This window comes from Schistocerca gregaria, chromosome 7 (genome assembly GCF_023897955.1).
Source record: "Schistocerca gregaria isolate iqSchGreg1 chromosome 7, iqSchGreg1.2, whole genome shotgun sequence".
Classification (NCBI taxonomy): domain Eukaryota; kingdom Metazoa; phylum Arthropoda; class Insecta; order Orthoptera; family Acrididae; genus Schistocerca; species Schistocerca gregaria.
The window spans coordinates 313,341,948-313,347,130 of record NC_064926.1 but is presented as its reverse complement, the minus strand read 5'-3'; the positions used below and the strand labels follow the sequence as shown (position 1 = coordinate 313,347,130).

At 44.0% G+C, this 5,183-nt stretch overlaps 1 pseudogene; it reads left to right on the top strand.

Annotated features, from left to right (window-relative positions):
* Positions 1 to 3,793: 3,793 nt before the first annotated feature.
* LOC126282634 (5S ribosomal RNA) lies at positions 3,794 to 3,911 on the top strand (annotated as a pseudogene).
* Positions 3,912 to 5,183: the final 1,272 nt, after the last annotated feature.

Here is a 5,183-nt window from a genome sequence, read left to right as displayed (position 1 = left end):
AGAATCACCTGGTGGTTTCTGAAGCAATCATTCATCCTGTGAAGGTCTCCCTGAACGTCACTACTGTCTTCTAGCGTTCCAACCTTTCCATACACAATAGCATTGCTCGCCACATGTGTCACTGAGCTTCCAAAATTGGCCTCAAAAAATGGTTCAGATGGCTCTGAGCACTATGGGACTCAACGTCTGAGGTCATCAGTTGTGGTCTTCAGTCCTGAGACTGGTTTGATGTAGCTCTCCATGCTACTCTACCCTGTGCAAGCCTCTTCATCTCCCAGTACCCACTGCAACCTACATCCTTCTGAATCTGCGTAGTGTAGTCATCTCTTGGTCTCCCTCTACGATTTTTACCCTCCACGCTGCGCTCCAATACTAAATTGGTGATCCCTTGATGCCTGAGAACATGTCCTACCAACCGATCCCTTCTTCTGGTCAAGTTGCGCCACAAACCTCTCTTCTCCCCAATTCTATTCAATACTTCCTCATTACTTATGTGATCTACCCATCTAATCTTCAGCATTATTCTGTAGCACCACATTTCGAAAGCTTCTATTCTCTTCTTGTCCAAACTATTTATCGTCCATGTTTCACTTCCATACATGGCTACACTCCATACAAATACTTTCAGAAATGTCTTCCTGACACTTAGATCTATACTCTATGTTAACAAATTTCTCTTCTTCAGAAACGATTTCCTTGCCATTGCCAGTATAGTAGTGGGAGATGCGGCAAATAGTGCAGACGTTGTAATTGGGAAACAGGATGACCATTGGATTTTGGGCCAAGGGTGGACGCATTTTCGTAACAGCAAGTCTGTAAACTGTTGCTGTGCCGCCTTAGTTAAGTACACATGGCAAATCGGAGCTGTCCGAAACTGGTGCCGAGGCAGCTGTTGTACACTATGGACCATAGATGACAGGGTGAACGATGGCTGCGGAAATATGCAGCAGCGAACAGACGTGCAACTGTTAAGCAACTAGTCACCCAGATGAACCAATGAACTACCAATAGAGGAGAATCAGCGAAAGCTGCTGAGTACGGGCCACGGCGGCACTGATACTATGGTTGGTCGGCGACGAGGGCTGGAGTTTGGACGCCAATAGCGCAATTACACGTCCATTGAGTGGTGACAGGTGGCTTTCACAGATGAATCACGTTTTAGGCTCCATTGGATAGTGGACTGCTGGCGTGTGCAGTGGGAAACATCTGAAAGCAAACAGCCTACAACAATCGTCGGAGGGGCCCAGGTTCAAGGAGTGAACGTTATGGCAAATTGTTGGGGCCCGAATAGCTGGAACATCAGTAACCAAGACAGCCAGCTTATTGAATGTTTCAAGAGCAACTGTTTCAACTGTCATGACAGCCTACACAAAACATGGATAGACATCATCGTGTAGACATAACAGTGGGCGCAAATCAAAACTAAGTGACAGAGATCGTTGTATGCCAACACGAATTGTGCGAAAAGAACACGAGACTACGGCGCTTAAAGTGAATCCAGAGCTTAATAGCAATCTTCGAGAGCCCGTATTTATCGACAATGTCCACCGAGATTTCCGTAAGGCAAATATTCATGGACGAGCTGCTATACCGAAACCATTAGTGACAACTAACGCAAAGAAATGTAAAACATGGCGGTCAGTGGAAACACGTGACAGGGTCCGACTAGTCAAAGTTTCCGTTATTTCCAACACTGGGCCCGGTTTACATCTGGAGAATTCCAAAGGAAGCCTAAAATTCTGATTGCTCGACTTCAAGGGTTAAGCATACAGGTGGAAGTGTGATGGTGCGGGCAGCCATATCATGGTATTCTGCTGGTCACATCTTTACTCTCAGAGGCCGTGTTACAGCCAACGATTATGTGAAACTTTGAGGTGATCAGGTGCACCCCATGATTCAAATTTTGTTCCCCAAAAATGATGCCATTTTTCAGGACGATAATGTACGAATTTACATAGCCAGGGCAGTACAATCTTGGTATAAGGAACCTGCAACTGAGCTGCAACGTCTTCCCTGGCCAGTGTAGCCCCCGGACTTGAATATTATCGAGCCATTGTGGGAGGTACTGGAGCGCAGACTCCCGAGAAGATTTCCGCCTCCCTCGTCACTATAGGAGTTAAAAGAGGTTCTGATCGAAGACTGGCATAACAATGCACTGGAGCCTATACAATCATTATATTCCAGTATTTGAAGAAGAATTGCAGCTGTATTACGGGCAAATGGGGATCAAACACCTTATTAATAAACCATTCCCAAGTACGTAAAGGTGTTCAGATTATCTTGCCTATCCCCTATATACTGTAAACAGTATCGGGAAAATATTTGTTATTTTTCACTCCAAAAGACAGTGCGGCACTGTGCCTTCCGCCTTCCGCCAACGAACCCATCATCAGTCAGGGAGCCGTTGTGTATAACGCTGTGGGCGAATTGAGAATCACGTGACATCTTTATCAGGAATCCATTCTGATTTTGACATCGGATATTTTCTTTGTCTAAAATACACGTGAGTGAGAGCAAAAATTTCTCAATAATTCTACAACAGAGTGGCGTCAACATCCTAATCGGCCTACTGGACTATGACCGCATACGCAAATTTTACAGTGAGGCAGGCTATAGTTACCGAAGGAAAACAACACCGGTTAGTTGGAGGGAAGTATACAACAGACTCTTCTGAAGGAGGGATCTATTCTAAACGTAAGCTAAATACTGATTACAATTTTGAAATCTGTGGAATATAGTGCCATTGTTCACGAACCACAGGGGTCGGGGGGAGGGGGGTAAGGGCACCACGTAATATTTACTACAACTATTACTGATAATAAAAAAAATAAAACTCATTATCTGAAAAGGGGATAAGTAAACGGTCGACAGCCCGCTAGGTCAATGAAACTCCAGAGTCTTAAAAAATATAATGGCAAAGAAATTTAAGCAAATAATGACTGGCTTGGCAACAGAAGGTTGTCACGCCTTTCCACAGCACAACAGTTCACAAGAAAATAAATGAATCAGAAAGCACTGAGTTTGCAGTTACTAATTCTAAAATACTAAATTTTGAAATTAAAGTTAATTGGAATTACTTGTTAAATAAATGCCTGTCTTAATTCAAACTTGGTTATGTAAAAAATATCTTTCACTAACCTTAGTTTAACGTAATGCAAAATTTAGAAAAAGGCAAGCAATATACTTTTCATTATTAAAAGATTGTAGTGAATTTAATTTAAGCAAATGAGCAATTGATTTTACTTTTAAAATAACTACAGTAAGATTCATAAAATGCCGACAGAAATCACTCGCTAAGCTAAATACACAATAAATGAAATGTGCACTCGTAAACTGTGCCGTATCTTTAGTTATTAGTTTCGCCAGTGAAATTTTACGTGACTTTGAGTGAACGAAGGCAATATTCAAAACTGCGAACTCGGTAAGCCTCTGTTATGCAGTACAGGAATGAACAGTTACTGAGGCACAAAATTTATACTGAAGCTGGTCATTGGCAAATATACAAATCTGGCAGTAAATAGTTAATCAGTTTTCATACTCTTACGACACTCGGTGACGGAAAGGGACCCTGCCTGGTAATAATACCGGAGGGTAATGACAACGCAGGTGCCCTACAAGTTTTAACTATTGCAGGTTGTTATTCAAGTTAGTCATACATTGTGAAAAAAATTTCGCTGGGTAATGGATACGCTAGTTTATAATTTTTCACTTAACAGTCTTTCGATGTTGCAGCTGTGCGGACGGCGAAGAATGTAGTCGACGACAATGCTGAGCTGCCTTTGGTGTTGCTGCAGCCAACGGCCTGGCCGCACTGGTAACACCGGTTCCCGTCAGATCACCGAAGTTAAGCGGCGTCTGGCTGGGCTAGCACCTGGATGGGTGACCATCCGGTATGCCGAGCGCTGTTGGAAAGCAGGGTGCACTCAGCCCTTGTGAGGCAAACTGAGGAGCTACTTGATTGAGAAATAGCGGCTACGGTCTCGTAAACTGACGTACGGCTGGGAGAACGGTGTGCTGAGTACATGTCTCCCCAATCCGCATCCAGTAACGCCTGTGGGCTGAGGATAACACGGCGGCGGTCGGTACCTTTGGGCCTTCATGGCCTGTTCGGGGGAAGTTTAGTCTTAGTTGGTGCTGCTGCTGCTGCTGCTGCTGCGGGATGAGAAAGCTGAGTCGTTTCGAGAGCCATAGATAATTATGGGACAGGCAATAGTTACAATTGCAGCCCTCCGCCTGTCCACTCCTAACGTGCTCTCGATACACACGGACTGACGAATTAGGTGCTGGCCGGGGTGGACGAGCGGTTCTAGGTGCTACAGTCTCGAACCGCGAGACCGCTACGGTCGCAGGTTCGAATACTGCCTCGGGTATGGATGTGTATGATGTTCTTACCTTAGCTAGGTTTAAGTAGTTCTAAGTTCTAGGGGACTGATGACCTCAGATGTCAAATCCCATAGGGCTCAGAGCCATTTGAACCATTTTGAACGAAGTAGGCGAGCGTACACTGGCGCGGTCGTCGTGGCACTCCGCGTCTCCGGGAATGCCCAACAAACACTTCTGCAGTCTCTCATGACTCAAGCTGCTCTGTTTCCTCTCTGCTCTCAACGCGATAGAGACTCTGCATTCGCAAGGATAAACAACAGCACAGCTACTGCCACTTAGTCGTTGCTATTCAACATTAAAATAAAGTTCCCTTGACTATTAGCCAGCAATTTTCAATATTTTCATTATAATTACAATGAATTATACAGCGTCATAAATAAATAAACTATTACGTTCATTATACGCAATAAGTATAGTTTCTGCTGTAAAGCTTACAGATTCAGAATCAGAAGTACAGTAAAAGTTATCAACGGATATTAAACGGCCAAAAATTTTAAATGGTGCAGAAGGTATTTTATCTGCATTTTCGGTGTGGAAATCTATAATTACATCTACATCTACGTCTCCTTTCCGGAAGCTCCTTACAGTTCGTGGCGGAAATAAATGTGTGTACCAAAATCACTTTTCCACTTCCCGCTTCCAGCTGAGAGTGGTTATTGGGAAGAACGAGTGTTGTTAAGCCTAGGCGCGAGCTTGAATCCGTCCAATTTTGTGGCTATTGTCTTCGCTCGGGATATACATAGGAGCAAGCACGGAAGCAAAGTATTGTTTGACTCTTCTAGCAACCTACGCTTTCGAAA